This window comes from Nomascus leucogenys, chromosome 18 (assembly GCF_006542625.1).
Source record: "Nomascus leucogenys isolate Asia chromosome 18, Asia_NLE_v1, whole genome shotgun sequence".
NCBI lineage: Eukaryota > Metazoa > Chordata > Mammalia > Primates > Hylobatidae > Nomascus > Nomascus leucogenys.
This window is the reverse complement of record NC_044398.1, coordinates 78872200-78896347: the sequence shown is the minus strand read 5'-3', so window position 1 is coordinate 78896347 and position 24148 is coordinate 78872200.

Sequence of the window (24148 nt, the reverse complement as noted above, 5' to 3'; positions counted from 1 at the left end):
TTAATGGAAAACTAAAAAGTTTATTCTCTTTATCTTTGCTATTCAAGGATACCCTTATACTCCATTTCTTTCCAAGTTGCCAGGATAGAAAGACCCAGGGGAAGAAAATAAAGATGACATGGTAGCATTTCTGAACTCTTGCTTGACATGAGCCAGACTGTTTCAATTTCTTTACTTTCCAGCCCAATTATTTTGAAATTCATTTGTCTTCTCACTAAGCAAGCATGTCCCAGTGTATGTTTCCTAGAACACCAGGTCTGCAGGATGTTAATAGATGTCACTTGGAAAAAGGAGTTTTGAGTTAAACAGATTTCTTTTCTGCTGGGCTTCTTTCTCAGGTTTCCTAGTGTGTGATGTGAATCTTCAAGAAGGAAATATGGTATGTAACATGTCCCAGGTTTATTGACCCTGGATGGCCTTCTTTGCTTCCTTCCCCTATTTTTCTATTTATTAAACCAAGTATCTAGAGGATTGGTGCTTTGGGGAGTGCAGCTTGGGAAGTTATAGGTGATGGTATTTGAAATTTCAGAATTCTCTCTCTTTCAGTTGACTGAGCAGCTCAGCTTCCTGAAAGTGATCATCTAGACTGGATACTGGTATGTTCCAGGTCTCCCACCACTGGATGGTGGCCCTGGACAGTCACTTGTCCTCCCTGAGCCTCAGTTACTTTGTGTATAAAATTAGAGAGCTGGGCTGAATTGCCTGTAGGGCCACTTCAAGTTCCCGCAAGGTGGACAGTAGTCCTGGGACTCTACTACTCTGCCCCTCAACCACAGCTGCTTGGACTAGGGACAGAATGATGTTATCTGCTCAGGTTTGAGGGATATAATTCTTGATTTCTTCTTTTTTGGATATTGCCAAAAAAGTCATTAACAGTCAAAGCATAAGTCTAAGAAATTTTAGACTGAAGGAAATCCTTTAATAAAGGGCAGGTATCTGAAAATAGAAGCTTGGCCAGAAAGTGGCTCCTCTGCCAGGATTTTAATGGAGGCTTCACAGTACAGCTAAGGTCCTTTTCATGATTTTTAATTAAAGTGTGTCTATCCTAATGCTGTAATTATAAACAGACTCTTGTCAAGTCAAGGAGCATTTGCCCTTCAATCATTGTATTTCAAGACACTGTCTACTTTTGACAAGTGATAAATGTCTTTAGTTTGGAGTCTACTATAGAAAAATGTAGCTTTTAGAGTTGTGTCATATTCTCTCTGGTTCTTCCCCCTCAAACCCAGAGCCTGCTACAAACATTTGAAAAGCCCTGACTGGATGTAAGGCTCATATTCTATTTGAAGACACCAGACTCTAAACCCCTCTGGGCTTCAATTTCTTGTCTGTGAAGTGAGATCCTGATTATACTGTCTTGGGAGGCACACCACCAAAGGTTTCTCCATCCTTCTCCAGATCGAAATTTACCCACCTCAGCTTTCCAAGCTGCAGTAGGTTAGGTATTCATAGCTTCGTTATTTTCTTGGAGATTTTTCTCTTTACAGCAAGACACTCTTAAATATATGCTGCCATATTTCAAAGAATACATTACTCCTGATGCAAATGTCATATTCTGAAGGTGGCAATAGTGTTTCAGTGACAGGCATATTTGGAGCCATCTTCAATCATACGTCTGAGGCAGCTTCCTCCTTGGCCAAGTATGCCCAGCCTTTAATAACAGTGTAGAGAAACAAGGAGAGAAGCCTTGCTATTTACACCCCATCCCCACTGATGCAGTTTGGATATTAGTTCCCATGCAAATCTCTTGTTGAAATGAAACCCCCAGTGGAGGTGGGGCCTGGTGGGAGGTGATTGGATCATGGAGGTGGATTTCTGATGAATGATTTAGCACAAACCCCTTCTTGCTGTCCTCGCTATAGTGAGTGAATTCTCTTGATATCTGGTCATTTAAAAGTGTGTGGCACCCCTCCCACCCACTCTTTCTCTTCCTCCTGCTCTGGCCATGTAACATGCCTGCTTCCTCTTTGCATTTGCCATGATTGTAAGTTTCCTGAGGCCTCCTCAGAAGCTGAGCAGATGTTTGCACCATGCTTCCTGTAAAGCCTACAGAATCATGAGCCAATTAAACCTCTTTTCTTAATAAATTACCAAGTCTCAGGTCTCTCTTTCTCTCTTTTTTTCTGTCTTTCTCATCTCTCTCTTTGAGACAGAGTCTTGCTCTGTTGCTCAGGCTGGAGTGCAGTGGTGTGATCTCAGCTCGCTGTAACCTCTGTCTCCCAAGATTAGCTAATCTTCCCACCTTAGCCTCCTGAGTAGCTGGGACCACGGGCATAAGCCACTATGCCCAGCTATTATTTATTTATTTATTTATATTTTTTTTGAGAGGAGATTTTGCCATGTTGCCCAGGCTGATCTCAAACTCCTGAGCTCAAGAGATCCACCCACCTTGGCCTCCCAAAGTGTTGAGATTACAGATGTGAGCTACCATGTCCTACCTAGGTATTTCTTTATAGCAATGCAAGAATGGCCTAATACACCCACCTTGGCTCAAATAAGCAACACAGGATCAGAGAGGCAAATACAGTACCTGTTTGTGCATTGGGGAATGGTGGGAAAGAATCTCTTCCCCAGTAGAAATCACTATATGGCTATCATAAGTCTACATTTGCCCTTTAGGTCTATAAAGGGAGGCTTTACTGTACCATTTTCTCCCACAGCCCCTTTCTTATAAATCAACTCCCCATTCCCAAGCTCCTCCAATGTAGGCAGTAGATTGTGTGACCTGGCTCAGGTCCCCTAGCCACAGCTAATTGGAATAGGAGTAGACATCTGCCCCCAGGAGAACAAGTACATAGGCTGAGCTGTTCAGTGATTTTTTTTTTCTCAAGAATTTGAACTACCAGACTCAGAATTAAACATGCTTGAGACTGTAGAGACAGACCTGGCAACACTGGGTTAGTTTACACATGTGGCCAGAAGCAGCAGGAATGGAGAGGCTGCTGCTCTCATTCTAAAGACATGTGCTCTCTAGTGCCCCTGTCCTCACGTATGCAGCTTGTCTGAGAGTCACCTTCCTCCTCCTCCATGCATTAGAGTTTGCTCCTTATCTTAATACTTCAATTAAGCTTTTGCCCAAACTTTTATCATCCCTCTCATTTCTCTTTTCCTGAAATTTGAACTGAGAAATTCTTGCAGGTATGACCTACCTGTTGGTTTCTTTCCCATCTATAAAAGAAAATTGTTTGCCTACTAGTACACGATGGAAGAATGGCTGGATGGATTTTCATCGCATTTTTGAAGAGTAAATTTAGATGGTCTGACTTAAAATACAGGCTGTGTGAAATCCATGAAATATGAAATTTACCTTTTTGGGATGCATGAGGATAGCTCAAAGAGGAATTTTAGATGTTTCCTAAACACCTGCAGATATTGATTTGTAATCAAGTTGCTTTTGGGCAATTGGCTCTAGCTGTCTTGAATGCTGTAATTTGATGTAGAGGTTGAGGTCATTTGGGAACTAAAGGAGAATTGAACATTTATGTGTTTCTCTCACAGGAGTCTCGTAGGAGCCATCTTTGCCCACCCTCAGCCAGGGATGGTTTGGTTTTCTGCTGAAAACATTTGAATCACTTTAGGATTAAAGCCAGATAGAAGGAGAAAATTAAAGAGACAGAAGAGGCTTCCTACATTTGGTTCCTAAGAAGCTAGACTCTTCCACAGTCAAAGGACAGCATGACTGATTTAATAATACTCAGTCCCTGGGCTTCCATGAACTCATAGAGAGAAGACTGAGGAGATTCAGGGAGACCAAACCATGTAGGACTAAAATAGAGGCTTGGGGCTGGAACTGTTGTCTCAGGGACTGAAGGGTGGACTGTGTGGCTAGATGCCCTGGCTATATCTACAGTGTAGTGTGATGTCAATAATCTGGAATTTTGTTTGAGCTCAGCATTTTTTTTTACCAGAGTATTTCTCATAAAATGTAGAAAGTAATTTCTTGGACATTGAGCTGCTGTCAATGATAACAAACGTATTGTATATATGTTTTCTAAATTCCTGGAAACTGCCTTAGCACATGGTGGGGTAGAAAATAACCCCTCCCTTGTGTTAGATTAAGTGGGTTTTAAAAGATGATGGGTGATACATTTTCTTCATGAGATTAGAATTTGGGGGAAATTTTGACGATGTATCCTGCAGCAATTTCAATGACATTTGGCAGCTTTTATTTTCTGTTGGTGTGGTTTGTACACCATTTGGTTCTGCAATAAGCTGGATGTTGTTTTAAACACCATGAATTGCAAACTTCATAAACTGAGGGGAAGTGGAAGTGGTTAGAAAGCCCACTTATAAAAGTCTGTTGGTGGGCACCTGTGGTCCCAGCTACTCGGGAGGCTGAGGCAGGAGAATGGTGTGAACCTGGGAGGCGGAGCTGGCAGTGAGCTGAGATTGCGCTGCTGCACTCCAGCCTGGGAGACAGAGCAAGAATCTATCTCAAAAAAAAAAAAAAATAAAATAAAATAAAATAAAATAAAATAAAAGTCTGTTGAGTTTGCATGCACAATTTAAAATTTATGGAGATTTCTTTGTTATTAAGAATGATAGCAATGAAAATAATATTTTTAATAGGTGACAGTATGACTTTACCTACTAATAATACTCCTAACAATCACATAATGTAGGCAATTTTTGCATCTATGTTCTACTGTTAAGAGATTAATTGACTAAATGACTAAATGACACTGCTGGAGGCTGAGTAAGGACTCAAGCCCAAGTCTTTTCATACTGTTCCTCATATAATTCCAAATCCAGTCCTGTGGTGTTCTCTCTTTACAGTTATTCTTTGCTAGAAATGTACCAGAAACAATAAACAAAACAAAACAAAAACAATTTAAATATTCAAGAGGAAAAGTACATGGGACAGTTCTTGTGCCCACCTCACATCCTCTTACCTTACCTTTTACCCTGGTTGTTGCCATGGAAATCAGATACACCATTTATCTCCTGCTTTCTGTCTCCAGGATTTTCTGACTTTGCAGTGTGGGACACCTGAAGGAATCCTCTAGTTCATTCTCATGCATGCATAAGTCTAGAAGTGAGAACTAACATCCATGGGCAATCTTGGACTAACACACGGTGACAGCTGGTCAATAAATGCTCCCTTTTTGATTCTTTCTTTTGTATACCTTCACAGTATACCTTGTTTTGATTTTCCCTTCTTTCTTGTTTCATTCTCTCCAGTTCTCAGCCATTACCTGGTTCATTTCCGTAAATAAATGACTCACAAGCAAGCCTTGATCTCAGGTCCTATTTTCTAGGAAAAAACCTAAGCTAAGACAAAAGGTTTCTGCAACACCAGCTGCAAGGCTACTCACTGATTATAGTGGGCATTTGTTGTTTCTGGCACTCAGTATTCACTTTCTTTTTTTATACTTTAAGTTCTGGGGTACATGTGCAGAATGTGCAGGTGTGTTACATAGGTATACACGTGCCATGGTGGTTTGCTGCACTTATCAACCCATCATCTACATTAGGTATTTCTCCTAATGATATCCCTCCCCTAGTCCCCACCCCCCAACAGGCCCCAGTGTGTGATGTTCCCCTCCCTGTGTCCATGTGTTCTCATTGTTCAACTCTCACTTATGAGTGAGAACATGCGATGTTTGGTTTTCTGTTCCAGTGTTAGTTTGCAGAGAATGATGTTTTCCAACTTCATCCATGTCCCTGCGAAGGACATGAACTCACCCTTTTTTATGGCTGCATAGTATTCCATGGTGTATATGTGCCACATTTTCTTTACGCAGTCTATCATTGATGGGCATTTGGGTTGGTTCCAAGTCTTTGTTATTGTGAACAGTGCTGCAATAAACATACGTGTGCATGTGTCTTTATAGTAGAATGATTTATAATCCTTTGGGTATATACCCAGCAATGGGATTGCTGGGTCAAATGGTATTTCTGGTTCTAGATTCTTGAGGAATTGCCACAGTGTCTTCCATAATGGTTGAACTAATTTACACTCCCACCAACAGTGTAAAAGTGTTCCTATTTCTCCACATCCTCTCCAGCATCTCTTGTTTCCTGACTTTTTAATGACCACCATTCTAACTGGTGTGAGATGGTATCTCATTGTGGTTTTGATTTGCATTTCTCTAACGACCAGTGACGATGAGCTTTTTTTCATGTTTGTTGGCTGCATAAATGTCTTCTTTTTGAGAAGTGTCTGTTCATATCCTTTGCCCACTTTTCGATGGGGTTGTTTGTTTTTTTCTTGTAAATTTGTTTAAGTTCCTTGTAGATTCTGGATATTAGCCCTTTGTCAGATGGAACAAAATGCAAAAATTTTCTTCCCTGCCACATGTTGCCTATTCACTCTGATGATAGTTTCTTTCACTGTGGAGAAGCTCTTTAGTTTTATTAGATCCCATTTGTCAATTTTGGCTTTTGTTTCCATTGCTTTTGGTGTTTTAGTCATGAAGTCTTTGCCCATGCCTATGTCCTGAATGGTATTGCCTAGATTTTCTTCTATGGTTTTTATGGTTTTAGGTCTTATGTTTAAGTCTTTAATCCATCTTGAGTTTATTAAATAGGAAATCCTTTCCCCATTGCTTGTTTTTGTCAAGTTTGTCGAAGATTAGATGATTGTAGATGTGTGGCATTATTTCTGATGCCTGTGTTCTGTTCCATTGGTCTGTATCTCTGTTTTGGTACCAGTACCATGCTGTTTTAGTTACTATAGCCTTGTAGTATAGTTTGAAGTCAGGTAGCAGGATGCCTCCAGCTTTGTTCTTTTTGCTTAGGATTGTCTTCGCTATATGGGCTCTTTTTTCGTTCCATATGAAATATAAAATAGGTTTTCCTAATTCTGTGAAGAAAGTCAGTGGTAGCTTGATGGGGATAGCACTGTATCTATGAATTACTTTGGGCAATATGACCATTTTCATGGTATTGATTCTTCCTATCCATGAGCATGGAATGTTTTTCCATTTGTTTGTGTCCTCTCTTATTTCCTTCAGCAGTGGTTTGTAGTTCTCCTTGAAGAGGTCCTTCCAGAGAGAAAGGTTGGGTTACCCACAAAGGGAAGTCCATCAGACTAACAGTGGATTTCTCTGCAGAAATCTTACAAGCCAGAAGAGTGAGCGCTAATATTCAACATTCTTAAAGAAAAGAATTTTTAACCGAGAGTTTCATATCCAGCCAAATTAAGCTGCATAAGTGAAGGAGAAATAAAATCCTTTACAGACAAGCAAATCCTGAGAGATTTTGTCACCATCAGGCTTGCCTTACAAGAGCTCCTGAAGGAAGCACTAAATATGGAAAGGAAAAACCAGTACCAGCCATTGCAAAAACATACCAAATTGTGAAGACCATTGACATTATGAAGAAACGGCATCAACTAACGGGCAAAATAACCAGTTAGCATCATAATGACAGGATCAAATTCACACATAACAATATTAACCTTAAATGTAAATGGGCTAAATGCCTCAATTAAAAGACACAGACTGGCAAATTGGTTAAAGAGTCAAGACCCATCTCTGTGCTGTATTTAGGAGATCCATCTCATGTGCAAAGACACATATAGGCTCAAAATAAAGGGATGGAGGAAGATTTATCAAGCAAATCGAAAGCCAAAAAAGAGCAGGGGTTGCAATCCTAGTCTCTGATAAAACAGACTTTACACCAACAAAGATCAAAAAAGACAAAGAAGGGCATTACATAATGGTAAAGGGATCAATGCAACAAGAAGAGCTAACTATCCAAAATATATACACACCTAATACAGGAGCACCCAGATTCATAAAGCAAATTCTCAGAGACCTACAAAAAGACTTAGACTCCCACACAATAGTAGTAGGAGACTTTAACAATCCACTGTCAATATTAGACAGATCAACGAGACAGAAAATTAACAAGGATATTTAGGACTTGAACTCAGCTGGACCAAGGGGACCTAATAGACATCTACACAACTCTCCACCCCAAATCAACAGATTATATATTCTTCTCAGCACCACTTTCTTTTTATGATTACTATAGCCTGATGTCACCTTTTCTAATTCAGTTCATGTGTCTTTGGGGTATACCTGATTCCATTCCCTGATGCCATATGACCCAGGCCACAGCCTGGGTTTGGAGGTGAACACGTGACCCAATCAAATGCTCTGAAACTTTTTTTTTTTTGAGACAGAGTCTCACTGTGTGGCCCAGACTGGAGTGCAGTGGTGCGATCTCAGTTCACTGCAACCTCCACCTCCCAGTTTCAGGCAATTCTCCTGCCTCAGCCTCCCAAGCAGCTGGGATTACAGGCACCCACCACCATGCCTGGCTAATTTTTGTGTTTTTTTAGTAGAGACGAGGTTTTGCCATGTTTGCCAGGCTGGTCTTAAACTCCTGACCTCAGGTGATCTGCCCACCTTGGCCTCCCCAAGTGCTGGGATTACTAGCCTGAGCCACCACGCCCTGCCCTGGTCTGCTCTGAGACTTTTACTGTGAATAGCACTCTTGTTTCTTGTGTACAGGGTCTGTACCCTGAGAGGCTGAGAGGTCCATGGTGCCAATGTCATCATGCAGCCATATGGGAATTGAGACCAAGGAAGGCAGGACTAATTTAAGGGAAAAAAATCATGTCCTAATCATATTATTTGAGTCCTGAGTTCATTTATGCACTAAACCAGATCCACCCCTGAATTTTTAGTCTGTGTAAGCCCATAATTGCCTTTTGCCCAAGCTGCTTACTTGCAATGAATGTGTCCCAAGTCTAAGTTTAGGCCTTTCCCTGGACTCACACACATCAGGAGGTATCTCATTTTCCATCACATAAGTACCTTCCCAAAAGGATTAAGGAAAACTGCCATGGAGAGAAAGAATTTTTCCCCATCCCCATTCATCCAATCAAGCCAAAATGTTCTGGGTGAAATAATTTGTGGCAATGCTTCAATCTTTCCTCCTAGAGGAATAGCAGATTTTTAATGTCTTTGCTAATGAGATCATGGAAGCTGTGGCTAATATGGAATCATTTCTGCTTGATGAAAGGGGTGGGTTAGCTGTGTAGTGATGGCTTTGATGTGACTCACTTCTGGGGCCCTACTGTCCTCTTTCAATTATTAGAATCATTTAGGAAGAATGCTTGGTACTAGGCTGTATAATGAGTCCACATCAAGATAATGTATTCGCAAGCATTACTGGTGGTGGCTTGGGTAGTCCAGGTTTTTTCTTCTATCATACTTTGCACCTCAGATTTCATTTTCTTCTTCTTTATGCTTGTTTTGCTTATCCAAACTCATGGCCTCCTTCCCTAATCTAAATCAGTGTCTTATGCACATCTGTGTCTTCTGAGGAAGGGTAACTCAGATTTAGAGTTTTAGCAGAGAGATCTGTTTGGTGGGGTATAGTAGCTAATTGCCCTCCAACTCCACCCCAGCTGCTAGATGCCAATCCATTTCTAACCTACCTGAGGCTGTGATGCAGCTAAATCCTCCCTAGGCAGAGGAGTAGGAGCTTCATACCAGTCTTGAGATACCCCAAGCTACTGAAAATCTTAAGGGGAGCCACCTCAATCCCTGGAGCTTATTTGGCTTCAAATTGCCTCAAATTCCAGGGATATGAAAATATCCCTGCCTCCTTAAAGGATCAGTAAATCCATAAGCTCATCTCTATCAGTTAGCCATTCTCAAAGCCTGCTCTCATAGGCTGAATAATTTTATAGTTTTCTTAGTTCTTTGAGGTATAGAAAGCTCTAGAAGAGGTGCCCAGAGTCACTCTGGCACAAATATATGGGCCTAAGGCAGACTTGAAGACAGGTGTCCTGAACCGAAAGGAAATGCCAGACTAAAGAAAGGTTCCGTTCATTGCGGCAGGCTTCCTGAGAACGCCTTTTTTCCTGGGGATGAGATCTACTGGTATCCATCCAATCGTGGTCTCACAGTTAGTTCGTCTTTTGAGGACAATGCTTTCCTTTGAGACAGCCCTCTTTATCTCTGGCATCAGGGTTTCCATGACAGTTGCCAAGGGCCCTTGTGGCTCAGTGTTAAGTATTCAGTGTACTTATATGTTTCTTTGAGTTATTGTTAATTTTTACTGCTAGGTAAAGAAGTATAATGTGGCTAGTTATGTAGTTCTTAGAGTAAAGCTCTAGAAATAGCTGCTCTGCTTTTTTGCCTGTTTGTATAACTTCAATAAGCTACTTTTTGGTCAAGGTGAAGAGGTCCTGCTAAGAAAGAAGACACATGACCAACAGGGGGAAGGAGGAAGGCAGTTTGAGTTTTGCTGGTAGGTTGGCCCGACTCACTCCTCAATTGGGATCACTCAGGTGCATGAATGAGCACCCCACACAGAATCCTCCTTTATTTGGAACTGCCTTCAGGGCCCCCAGTTAAGACCTGTTAAGATTTCTGACATGTCCTACTTTATATAAATAAATAGAATTGCACAATTACTACAAAAGCACTCCTCACCAGCACCATCAGCCATCCCTCAGACATTTTGGATTTATAAATAAAAGGTTTGGGGGGTGGTTTTAGGGATTTCTCACACACCTTGTTGTGTGACTGAGGTTTATCACCAAGCCCTCAGGTGCTTCTCTTGATGGTCACTTGGTAGAGACTTCAAAACATAATGAAATGTTAATGAGCACTTACTCTGTGCAAGGCACAAGTGCTCAGCCTTGCGAGACAATAGAAAGAGGCAAGGCTCCTGCCTGCCTTCAACACATTTTGGCTAGGAAGCCGGGACACAAAACAGATAAAATTAAACAATGAAATAAGTGTTTTGTAGGAATGCAATACCACAGTCCCAGAGATGCCACACGGCAGCTTGTGATTACTAATTGGGTTTGCTCAATATAATTAACTTTTTCTAGAAAAATAGATGCATCCATTGTTTTACATAACCTTATTCATCATCTCCCAAAGACAGATGTAGATTTTATTTCTGATGGTGAATACCTCATGATTTATTTTTCAGCTAAAACATAGAAACAAAGATACTGTTGTCAGTTTATTTATCCAAACTAACAGTTGGTGAAACTAGATTAGATATTTTTATGGCCTAGGAAAAGTTCTGCATCACTGAGTCACTGAGCCACATAGACTCCACCGCTGTATCTCTTAAGAAGTCAAAGAAGAAACATGTGGTGGTTAAAAAAAAAAAAATTCTTCAGTCAGATGGGACTAGGCTCACATCTAAGACCTGTCTTGACCAACTGTGTGACCTTGGCCAATTTCCTTAATCTCTCCAATGTTGTTTACTCACTGGTAAAGCAGACCCAATAACATCTCTCCCACAGAGATTTTGAAGATAAATGATTTAACGTACATAACACATCTAGCACAGCATGTGAAAGCAGGAGGTACCCCATAAGTGGTAGCTTCTACACTGATGTAACATACACATCTGAATCACCTCTTATCAGGTCATTCTGAATCTTCATGTGGGATGACCAGGAATTGAGACATATGCTGAGGCCCAGGGTAAGTTATTCTGGGCGCTATCTTGACTAGAGGTGATACAGTTTTAAGTGCCATGTGTATAACAATAGCAATTTAAGATGTTAATGGCCTCAAATTTTTTTTTATATCTAGAATTTATTTTTATTAATTGGCAATTGGTAATTCATAATTGGTAAATACTTCTTTTATGCATTTTCTTTACAAATGAAATTAATGGTATCTTTAAGGTGAAAACTATAGTATGGTTGGTATTGCTGATAACAGTATTTGAATAAAAACTATGGTTTGATCATAGAAAAACTTGTGTGTATCATCACAGGGAGGTAACACAAAAGCATTTAGAAAAAGCAGTGATTTAACCTCCTGGTTGTCAGCGTCAAAGACATTTATATTGTGCTACATAGACAACCTTGTAAAAGAAAATTGTTAGGATAGTGCTGTAGGATGAATTGTTGCTTCCCCAAATTTATATGTTGAAGTTTTAACCTCCAGTATCCCAGAACGTGACTGTATTTGGAGATGGGGTCTTTAAAGAAGGAAGTAAGATTAAATAAGGTCACATGGGTGGGCTCTAATTCAATGTGACTGTTGTCCTCAAAATAAAAGGAAATTAAGACAGACACATAGAGGTGGAAGACCACGTGAAGACACAGGGAGAAGAAAACCATCTACAAGCCAAGGAAGGAGGCCTCAGAAATAACCAACACTGCTGAACTTCTAAGCCTCCAAAGTGAGAAAGTAAATTTTTGTTGTTTAAGCCGCCAAGTAGGTGGTACTTTATTAATGGCAGTCCTTGCAAACTAATGCAGACACCAAGGGAGTCCCAAGGAATTGGAAACTTATAACTTGGGGCCAGGGTCATTCTATTTAGATCCAGCTACTCTTTTTCTCAAAGGAAAAAGAATGAAGAGGAAACTGGGTGTTTATTTTCTGAACCAGTTACTTTCATTTGTTGCTGAGCCACACCCAAAATGTGATATTAAATATAGAAGTCTGAGAAGAGAGTACAAACTGAATTTTAATAGAAGTCATTTACATATGTGAAAAATCAGCTTAACTAGCTGGGGGAAAGATAAAGTTGGCCATTAAAATAAAGTTGTAACTCACGGCATTCACATTTTGAATTGTAAACAACAGTATAAAATGTGATTAATTTCTTGAGGTGACTAGCTAAGAAGATCTGAAATTAAACTTCAACACTTATTAATGGGTTGTGGTTTGGTCAAGTTACTTTATCTCTTTACACCTCTGTTTTCCTGTTTGTAAAAAGGGGATGCTTCATGTGGTTGTTGTAATGATTAAATGAGGTAATAATGGGTTATTGTATAAAGGCACAATAACCATTAGCTGTTTTCTTAGTGATGGTAATGTGAAAACATTAAATTGTTTAAACAGTAGCTTGCTGATAAGGAAGAAATACATGGTTTTTCTTGCAGGCAAACTCTGTGGAAGAACTCACATTCACCTTGCAGTGGTTTATACAACGGGTAACAGATGCCGTGGTTGTGATGTGACCTTCTTTTGTAATTACTGTAATGGCTGATATGGTGGTTCTATATTCTCAAGCATCATAACGACAAATAAGCTTACAATGAAATATCCTCATTGCTTACAAGATTGTTAATTAAGGGGATAGGGATACTTCTTGGGCCAGGATGGGCTGTGTTTAACTGCAGTGCTCTTTATGTGTTCTTTTGAACTGTGAGTGGTTTTCTCTTCTAGGTACCTGTGTATGTATGTTACAGGAAGTGGGATATAGTTAGTGACTTATTTTTAGATCGTATTTAACTCTTAGCTCTGCCCTTGTCTGTTATTGCCCTTCTAGACGCCAGAGCTTCCTTGGTTACCATTGCTTCACTAACTCTCTTTACATTTTGTGGTAAACCAATTGATCTTTGAGGCAGCAAAAAAAACATGTAAAGCTAATGGCTGAGAAATAGATTTCTTTCAAAAACTTTAAAGAAGAGCAGTGACTCAGACCTCAGTGAGCACAACGTTACCCAGGAGCTCTTAAAATAGGAATGTTCTCTCCTCTTGAAGCTGTGGGGATTAGTGCCGTGGGCTTGGGAGTTCCTGAGATGAGGGCCTCTTGGACTTCCCCAGGGCACAGCGTGGGCCCCTGCACTTTCCTGGAGGAGGGTGGAGCCCCCTCAGTCCCCATGGACACCCTTCCTGCCACCTGCTGTAGCTGAGCTCCCAGAAGGGAGAGTAGGACAGATTCTGGGGGAGGAGGAGGGAAGAAAGCAGGGTTCCCAAGCAACAAAGCACCATGAAGCCCATGGCCGTGTCGTTCCATGTCAGCCCAGGGGAATTTACTTTAGTAGGGAAAAACATCCTCTCCTTAGCTCCAGGGTGGTACACAGTTACCCTTCATAAGCCCATCAAATTTTTTTCTGAGGCAGATCCTCCTGGAATGCTATTTTACTTTCTCCAGAAAATTGTTAGAAGTACTAACAGAGTCTAAAATCACAACTTTTTTTCCTTGCGTTCTCTTTCCAGATTGGAAGGCCTCATAAATAAGAGCTCCTTTGGTAGAAATGTTCATGGATACTTTTGGGCTAATTCCAAACCAGGATGAAAGTAAGACACATTCTTTTTGAGAGTGCTGACCAGTGGCATACTCATGTTTGAATGGAAATAATCTGAAACATGTACACTTCATGGGGAAGAGAAACCTGGAAAGCAGGAATGCCAAAGGGGAACTGGGGTGATGGTGGACAGGTAAGGTGAAGCCAGACTGCAATGAGAGAAGGCAGCATGAAAAGCCAGACCTATTTTGGGACTATACCCTGAGTCACAGAGTAACAGAGAGCAGAGGTGACAGCTGGTCTCTCGGTTCCTCAGTGAGCAAGCATCTGGAATATCACTTTGATTTTGTAAAGCTTGAGTCAGGGGCATAGAATCTTAAGGAATTTGGAGAAGGACAAGGAGAGGGGGCAGTCGAAGGGGAGGGGGACTCAGGGAATCGGATTAGAGGAAAGATTAAAGGATCTAAATATGGATGGCTAATGGGGCTGACAAGAGTCTACTAGTTCCTGACACCCTACAAAAAAGACTTATTTATAATAGGAGGTAGTATAATTAGAAGGTAAGAGTTGGGAACTGAAAGGCTGGATAGCATAAGAAAATGCTCTGGCCAATTGTGTTAGCTTACACAACAGGACTGCCACTTCTCAGGGGTATCTGGTGTGTGTGTGTGTGTGTGTGTGTGTGTACCCTATTACTTGAGCTATTTGAAAAAAGATTTTCAGTAAAATGGCACTGTAAATTTCTCTGGGACAGAGACTATCATAGCACAAAGTGACCTAATCTATAGGGCCCTAAGAATAGGGCCTATATGAATATTTTATAATTTCATTTTATAAATTCATTACTTGATCAAAATAAATTATATGTGGTCACCTAACCTCTAAACTTGGCAGCAAGTGTCTGCATGCAGCCCGAATTTTGGCTTATGAAAAACAGAGACTTAGTAAATTAACCTCAAATACTCCTCTAAAATATAAACTTCTTTCAAAAGATTTTGATGTGATTCTTGCAGTCCATTCTGTGATGAGCAAAGGAACTCTACCAGGGCTTAGGGAAGTAGAGGCTTAGACCTCACGTACAGGAAGTATAGCCTTCCCACGAGGGATGCATGGAAGCCCAGAGAGGAAAGAAGGCACGACTGTACTCTACTAAATAACTCGTTAATAACTTTGATAAGTGAATCCTGCAGGATACGATGGCATACATGACTCCTCTTACAGGTTATTGGGGATCTGGTTAAATGGTTAGAAATCCGTGGAAAAAGGTACATTGTTCATATAGACATAGATTTTGATTCAGACTGAAACAAGCCTTCTTTTTGTTAATTCCAGTTTTTTAAAAAAGTTTGCTGCTAGGTTTGGAGGACAGCTGGAAAAAGCCCTTGGACTTGGATCCATGCAAGCCTTCTCAGACATCAGGGGCCTATGAAGGGCCAGACATTTTTGCTGTCTATTTTTACTTATAAATTAGTCCTACCTCCCAGGTGCTGGAAAGCTAATCCAGGCTGACAGATTTCCTTGCTTGGCTGCCTTGGCTCTCAATGGCCTGTGTCACTGCTATTAATAGTCAACTCTATATTCTTAAAGAGCTATCCTGTCTGTTCTGCCAGTCCTGGGGCAAACCGTGGTAAGATCAAGCTGGGGTTAGGCTGGAGGAAGACAGAGGCAATTAAGAAGTGGGGACAGGGAGGCACCAAAAGAAGAAAAGCCAAGAATTTCTTGAGGGAAATTAACCTTAAGCTGACTTTGAGACTTTCTTTGATACATTCTTTAACAATTGGTTTTCAAATCTCCATAATACAAGAATTAAAGAGCTCAGCAGGACCCATGGGTAGGCGGAAAGCAAGTCTGATTTACCAGAAAAGCTGGCCTCTATGAGAAGAGGACTCAAGAGATAATCTAGTTGAGTGAACTTCTCTTCTGGCTCCCTTTTCCTTAAACAAATGTAAAAATAGTCCATTTAAAACAGAGTAATATGTATCTTTTTGCTAGTCTCTTCTTTTGGTTTTCAAAGAGTGTTGCATAATTTGGGAGCAATTCCAGTCAGTCTTGGTGCCTTTGTGTATTGCTATTTACCCTACTGTGGCAGCTCTCAAGCACTAAGACTGTACAGTGTCCCCAGACACTTCAGAAATAAAACCTTTGTTATTGGGATTCTGGGGAAATAGAATTTTTGCTTAATTCCTAGTTAAATATAAAACCCCTTTCGCTTTGACTGTTGATGTTGAAACCCTTTCTAAAATGTCTACATTAGCTTTTTGGTCTCGGCACAGTACGTGATCATGATCTAATCTTGCTCTGATGATTCAGCGTCTTTTAGCCCCTCAGTTCTAACAATGTTTTATTGTAGGGGTAAAGGGTACAGAAGGTTGTAATGGGTCTAGGCTTTGGCTGAGAAGTTTCCTTTATCTAATTGTGTCTGAATCCTGAGACAGACTGGAGTTCCTGGTTTGGCTCAAGATGTCTGTAGACTCCAGCCCCAAATACTGCTACTTTTATAGCAGGTCCAGAATGAATCCTTTGCTTCCATATTATCTCATCGTAAGAGAGTTATAAAGTCCTGATGATGAAGATTGGCAGAAGAGCAGTGTTAACAAACCAGACAAAATCCTTACAGAACGATTCTCCTGGGGAATGACTGGGTGCTGCCTCACTTTCAGGCCTGAGGCCATGTGCTCCTAAGTTTCTGCCTTGACATGCAAGAAACCTATATGGGCCCATGAAGCACATGGAGACTCCTAGTTCCTTCCCAATACAGCTGATGAAGTGTAAATGTATTCATTTATGTGGGGTAGAGGAGTCACGCTGCAGTCTGTCTTGGTGCTCTGTTTGAGTTCAAGGAAAAGTACCAGGTTGGAAGACATAAATAGCCCATCCAAAGACAATTTTAAAAAATCTCCTCTCTTCTCAACCTTTCCATCCTAGCTGCCAGAGTGATGGCAATGTGAATCACATGGGAAGGACGAGAAAATGGTAGTAGGTCAGGATTCCTATTTGTCTTGGCTTCTTTTGCTTGTTGTGACAACTAGGCGAGAACCCACTGCATTAAACTTCTGCATAACCTCTTTTAGCTACAGGATTTACCACATTTATGAAGTAAATGAACAAATAAATTAGAGCTGGGTCAAGGACATGAAGATTCAGCAAAGGGAGCCCTGTGGTTCCTTGCTTGTTATGAATGATGTATAGAATGAGGTAATGCAACCAGAATTAAGTGAGAGCTGCAGAGTCACTTTCCACACAGCTGGGAGTGGAGCTTTTTGATGACTACATGATTTTTAAAAATGTCCTGAAGCACCATAAGGCCTGAATCCTGCAATCACATTATCTTGCAGTCGTATGTCACAGATACATCTGGCCTTCAAGGAAAGAGGGCCTTTTCCAGGGGGAATGCTGCAGATATTTTGACATTGGGAGATTAGGAGCCTTGCTTGCAATATTTGCTCCCTCCTTATTGTTGTCTTAGCCTTCCAGCCTAGAGAATCAGCACAATTACAATAGGAAACTTGGGGGATGGAGAAGGTGTGGCTGGAGAGGATAGGAAATGAAAAACTGAAATGGGGCAGTATGTCCAGAAGGAACTAATGAGCAAAAGCAGGACTTACAAAAAGAGCAAGCTCCCTGGTCTACTTAGAAACAGGACTTTTACCTGCCTTAAGCGGTCCTTCACTTGAGGCTGTTTTCTTGATGTTTACCATGGGCCCTCTTTTCTGGCTCATGGACTTCCCTTCTGAGGAAGAGATTCAGGGAGGCATTGGTTAGATCCTAGTCCTGGCTGTGCAGCATCTTAACATTGAGGGAAAATCTGCCACAAAAGTGGTTTTGAGGATTGATGTATTATCAGTGGCCAAGAAACATTGATTCTCCGATTCCCTCTATTTTCCTCCTCTCTTTTTTCTTTCTCTGTTGACCTTCCTCTTTAATATGCTAGTAGATGTCAACCTTGAAGCTGATAAAACATTTTGCTTTTAAAGTAGGCTATGTGTCTGCTCTTTCTGGAAACTCTGCCTTAGCCAATTAGTTCCTGGTATGGTTTGGCTGTGTCCCCATTCAAATCTCATCTCAAATTGCAATCCCCATAATCCCCATATGTTGAGGACAGGATCTTGTGGGAGGCGAATGGATCACGGGGGCAGTTTCCCCCATGCTGTTCTCATGATAGGAAGTTCTCACGAAATCTGATGGTTTTATAAGAACTAACATTTTCCCTGATTCCACTTCTCTCTCCTGCCACCATGTGAAGAAGGTTCTTGCCTCCGCTTTGCCTTCCACCATGATTGTAAGTTTCCTGAAGCCTTCCCAGCCATGCTGAACTGTGTGTGAGTCAATTAAACCTCTTTCCTTTATAAATTACCCAGTCTCAGGTATTTATTTACAGCAGTGTGAAAATACACTAATACAGTTCCCTTTGGTGGAAAACATTCTGAGGATTACTAGAGGAAAAAAAAAACCCACCCAACCCGCTATTTAGGGACTTATTTTGACTGCACCTGAGGATTGGGAAAGGGGTAAGAAAGAGCATAATTTATCCACCATGAGTAAAAATGGAAAAAGATTCCTATGATCCACTTATTTTCTATGTATTAGTGAGATACTGCTGGAAAGATAAGAAAAAAGATCTGCTATGGACCTGTGTCTGTTTGACATTTGATTTTATTGTGCCTACATTATTGGGAAGCTCTCAAGATGAGAAATCTTTATAAAAAGAGCTATTTCCAAGGTGCTTGGAAGAAACAAACATAAAACTGATATGGTGGGATAAACCCTTAATTTGGGTCTCATAGGATTCTCACAGATAGATACCTGCTGAACATGAGCTCATGATATTCCATTGCAAAATACGTAAGAAATCTATCTTTACCAGATATTAAAAAGCAATTTAGAATTAGATAGTTGTCAATAATTTAAGATATTAGAGCCATTGTGTAGAAGTTATTACAATAATGTTTTAAATGATTAAAGACATATAACTGGGAATTTAAAACATGAGAAAAAACACCAAGCAATTATAAAAAAATAATAGAAGGCAAATTTGAAAATAACTAAAACATCATAGAACTTCTAAAACGGAATGTAATTGGATGAAATTGAGATGAGAGGTGGTAAACTGAAAAGTAGATCTGAAAGAATTATCCAGAAACTATCATTGAGAGATAAAAAAATGGGGAATATGTAAGATGGGTAAAAATCATTGTAGAATAGAATTGAAAGGCTTATATATGTTAATCATAGTTCCTGAAGGAAAGAATAAAGACAGTAGGAGAAAGGTAATACTTGAAGAGAAAATTATTAAAAATTTTCCAGAATTAGGTTAGACCTATGTCCTCATATTCAGAAAGTACAACAAATCCCAAGTAGATTAAATAAAAAAAAAAACCAATAGACTTGCTGAAAGGAAATTTCAGAACTCAAAAGACAGAGAGGAAATCTCAGAAATAATAACAAAGAAACAGTATATTACTTATAAGAACTGACAGCAAACATTTCAATAACAAAAAGAAGAATATTTTTAAAACGCCAAGATAAAATTTTGTTTATTTTACCTTCACTCTTAAACGATAATTTGGCTGAATATAGAATTTTACATTGACATGTTAAATCCAGAAATTTGGAGTGAGATACAAGTAGGAATGACGAACAAATAAATTAGTAAGCATGGGATAAATTTAAGTTAGAATTGACTCTATAAAATAAGAATTTCAACAATGGCATGATTTAGAGGTAAAAAGAAGGAATAATTAAAAGCTGTACAAAAGTAATATGCAAAACAGGCACTGGTTGGATTTAAAGTATTCTATGTTCTTGTATTGTTTTGGAGGAAGATAGAGATATTGATTAACTTTAGACTTAGTTAAGGTAAATATGCATATTAAGACTTTAAGGATAAACACTAAGAGAATAGAAATTAAATGCGTAGCAGAGAAAGACAAAGAATAAAGAAAACTCTTCTAATAAAAGACTTTACAGCTATCAATTACATTCCATTACAAATGAAGAAAAATAGAAATTTATGAATTAAAGATCTAGTAAAATAACATAGTAACCCACGGGAATTAAAAGGAAGAAAATCATGAGGCTGGGAACATAAACCAATAAAATGAAAAGCTCAGAAATAGGAAGGTTCACCAAAATCCAGGAACTGACCTCCTTGTGCTCCTTTATGCACGTTGTCTCTAGAAAGGCATCTAATTGGTAAATCTGAGAAGAATAAATTGAGGTTACTCAACTCAGCCCTGCCCTTTTTCTTTTTCCAGAGGTAACCTGCCTGGAGTCAGGACAGTCTCCTCTGCTCCTCCATGCCATAGATCTTACCAGAGCAACCCTTTTGGGGACTCCTGCTTAATTAGTCAGCAAACCAGTCTAATTCTGGCTCTCATATTAAGCTAGCACCTCCACTTAGACTTTTTCAGTAATAAAGACACTCCTTTGTTTTCTCAATTTGTCTATAACTTGGACAGGAAACAGGCAAAGCATAAATCTTTTTAGAAATGAATAAGGAAACGTTGGTAAGATACAGTAGATATTAAAAAATAAAAAGAGCATACTGTGACTCCTCAAATACCAATAAGCTTAAAAACTTTGAATAAGTAGACAATTCATAGGCAAATAAAAATGTCCCAAAACTGACTCAAGAGGAAACAGATAAGTAGTTATAATCATTAACAATAATCAATATTTTATAAAAATTTATACATATCATTTATATACACACATGTACACATCTCAAATCCCTCATTTACAGATGAATTCTGTCAAACATACAAATGTTCCAAATAATAAAAAGAGTGAATGTTCTCCTATTCATTTTATGGGACTAGTATAAAAAAAAAATCAGATAAACCTGATACTAGAAACAGAAAACGTCAATATAAAAAAGAAAACTTTCAGACCAATAATCAGTAATGAACATAGGACCAAAAATCATAAATAAAATATTTGCAAGTCAGAATCCAGTTATATATTTATGACCATTATATGTGTGTATGTGCATGTGTGTTGTGTAAACCAAATAGGGCTCAATAATATAAAGATGATTTAATAGTGGGGCCTCTTTTAATGTAATTAAGCATATTAATGAAGGAAGAAATATCATAATCATCTCAATAGAAGGGTAAAAAGCACTTGAAAAGTTTAACATATTTTGATAATAAAAAATTTTTGGCAAAACAGAAAAAAGGAGTATTTGATAAAGGATAGCTACCAAAATTTAAAAGCAAACATTACACTCTATGGTATTACCTTTAAAGAGAAAGAAAACAAAAATGCCAGTCATCATGACATCTGTTCACCAAGGTACTGGAGGTACTAGACAATGGTGTTAGACAAGAGAAAGAAATGAAAGATATAAGAATTGGAAAAGCAAGAAAATGCTTTTGATTATTTTTCTGACAATGTATATATATAAGAGAAACTGTCAAATAATTCAAGTAATGCAATTGTTGGATAAAAGATTGTTGTAGGTTGTGTTCCCTGGGAAGCTGACTTTAAGATGGAGATTAGTGTGCACAGCTTATTAGGTAGTGCTCTTAATATCAACACTTGTGAAAAGAAGGAATGAAGCAGAATCAGGCAGAGGGAGAAGTTGAGCTGTAATGCAATTCTAAAGAAGGCCCTAGAAAACCCCATGGGGAGATCTGAAGCTGGCAAGTCCCTTCAGAATTATTACAAGTTGGGGTGAGGAGGTCAGGCCTTTGTATGCCCATGTTGACCAGTCATTGTATGAGAATGCCTGGGGAAGGAATGAGACTTTGGGCTTGGCAGCTCTCTTCCGCTAAGACACTTCTTTCAGAGGGCTGACAGATGAGGTCTAACTGCTGGCACTACTTCATGCATGAAGAGGAATAAGGTTTTCAGTCCTAAAGTGGGATCTTGGAGGCACTGGGATCTACTTATTCTGAGAGCCATTCTTTCAGGATTCCAGAGGGAGTCGTGGGGAAAAGTTATAAGAGGAAGATTAGTAGGGTGGACTACAGCTTTCATTGTTGTAGTTGGTCTTGGGGCCACAAAGGATACACATTAATACCCTTTGATATTCACAGATCCCTGCTTTACTATGCATTCTAGAGCCTTCTAACCCTTAGCTAGCACCTCTGCTAGTCTCAGTGGCCCACCTGGTGAATGACCCAGACCTTCATGACTGAGAGGCCTGAGATCCTGGTCACTTGTGCCTTTCTCAGGCCAGGATTGCTATGATGTCCATTTACCATCAAAATGAACAAGAAATTACCAAGAGGCATCCAAGTACATTACTAGGATGCCAATTATGCTTTTCCCTGTCTAGACTGTGGAACAGCAACCCTGTCTTCTCCCAATAATCATTATTAATACTTCTGCCACTCCCAACTTGCTACTTATTATGAGAATTGCATACCTTGGGTTTTTGACAGTTAAGTGCCACCATCTATTATTTCAGGGTCCTGGTATTCCCATTCCTATCAATGAGCCCAGTTCTGTTATGGCCTTTACTACTGTCATCCCTGGCCTGCAGAGGGGAGCCACCACTGAAATTAGGGAGGCTGGTGCCCGCCTCACCAGCACATTCTTTATTGCTTTGGGCCCTCCTATGGAGGATAATCATCTTGCAGATTTTTCAGTCTTACATGGCATGTCCACTCTTGTATGCCCACTTCTTTGAGTCTTTGGATAATTTCTTCTACTTTCTACCTTGGCAATCCAGGCATTTCTGCCTTCGCTTAGTGTGGGCCAGGGTTGTGTAAACTTTTTCTATAAAGGCCCAGTTAGTAAATATTTTAGGCTTTGTGGGCCACAAACAGCCTTGTTTGCCTACCTTCTTTATCTTTTACAACCCTTTAAAAATGTTAAGCTCATGCTTAGCTTGTGCGGTGTACGAAAATAAGCCACAGGCTAGATTTGGCCAGCAAACTGCAGTTTGTGAACCCCTGCTGGGCCATCACTTTTTCATGCTCTGGGAGGCATCCTAGCAGGGTGTTTGCACAATCTCCCAGGGTCCTAAACAGAACCTATGTTAAATCCTGTGTCCTGCCAGAGTGCCCCCAAATCAATAAATTTCTACCTCTTCAACTTTATATTCTGCCTCCCTTGGGCCAGCATCCTCAGAATCCAGTCCAATGAATACACTCTCCTGGGTTCTTGCTCGGACATGTTTGCTAGGTCCTGCAGCTCCTTTTTGGCATTTTCTCTCTCCTTCTTGATTAGGCTCAGCATTGTACCTGCGTGGGTTATTTTGTGACTTAATCTTAGTTATTATACTAGTTGCCAGGAAAGTAAGTAGAGGCAGATCCCAACAGGGATGCGTGTTATACTGTAGAAGGGAGATGTCTTCCATCTTTGCAGGTAGGAGGGAAAGAAGTAAACTTTAACAGGGAGGGTGGGCTACTTCTGCAAGCTCAGAGGGTTCAGAGGCATGGGGTGTGGCTTAAGAGTTTCATTTACATTAACTCATATGTCTGCATCCTTGTGATAAGGTTCATTCTTTCCCAAGAAGCGTTCTGAATTTACATAGGTGACCGTGCAAGTTGAAAGCTTAATCTTCTTTGGAGTTCTGCTACACTTATGATTAAGTCCTGGGTCTGGTCTTCAGCATTCCTTCTTCACCTTTTCCTCAGATTCTGAGATGTGAGAGCCACTTTATATGATACCATGAAGATCCTTTGGCTTGCAATTTAGTTGTTAATTACCAATTAATTTCTATTAGCCTTTTGCTATCTTTTTCAAAGGGTTAATAAATCTTAGCTATAGCCACCCATTCCACTGTTTCTCTAGTTATTATTTGTCCAATATTTCTCAAATGCCTGATAAATCACATTCTTTTGTGCATTCTCTTTCATCAGGATACCTTCTTGGTTTACCACTGATGGAAGTTTTAGCAATTTTACCAGTACCTTGTGCTAGTAATGGGCCCTGGTTGTCGGTCAGGCGTAGAATGACCTGACTTTAAAATCTCTTCTTTAGCATCTGTTTTCATGGACTAACTGTGTCAGTTCCAAGGAACAGACTTTGAAATAGAGATTCATGTGCTAGAAGTTTAATAGAGCATGTTCTTGAGGTTGATATTTGTGGACAAGACTGAAAAGAGCAGGACTGAATGGAGGAGAAGATGGGTTGAGATGTAGTCTCAATGCAGACCTTAGTAGGGGAGCTCTAGAACTAGGGTGACCTTTCAGAAGTTGGCCCAAGTTGATGGAAGTGGGCTGAGTCTTTTATTAAATTTTTTATTATATTTTACTGTAAGTTCTAGGGTACATGTGC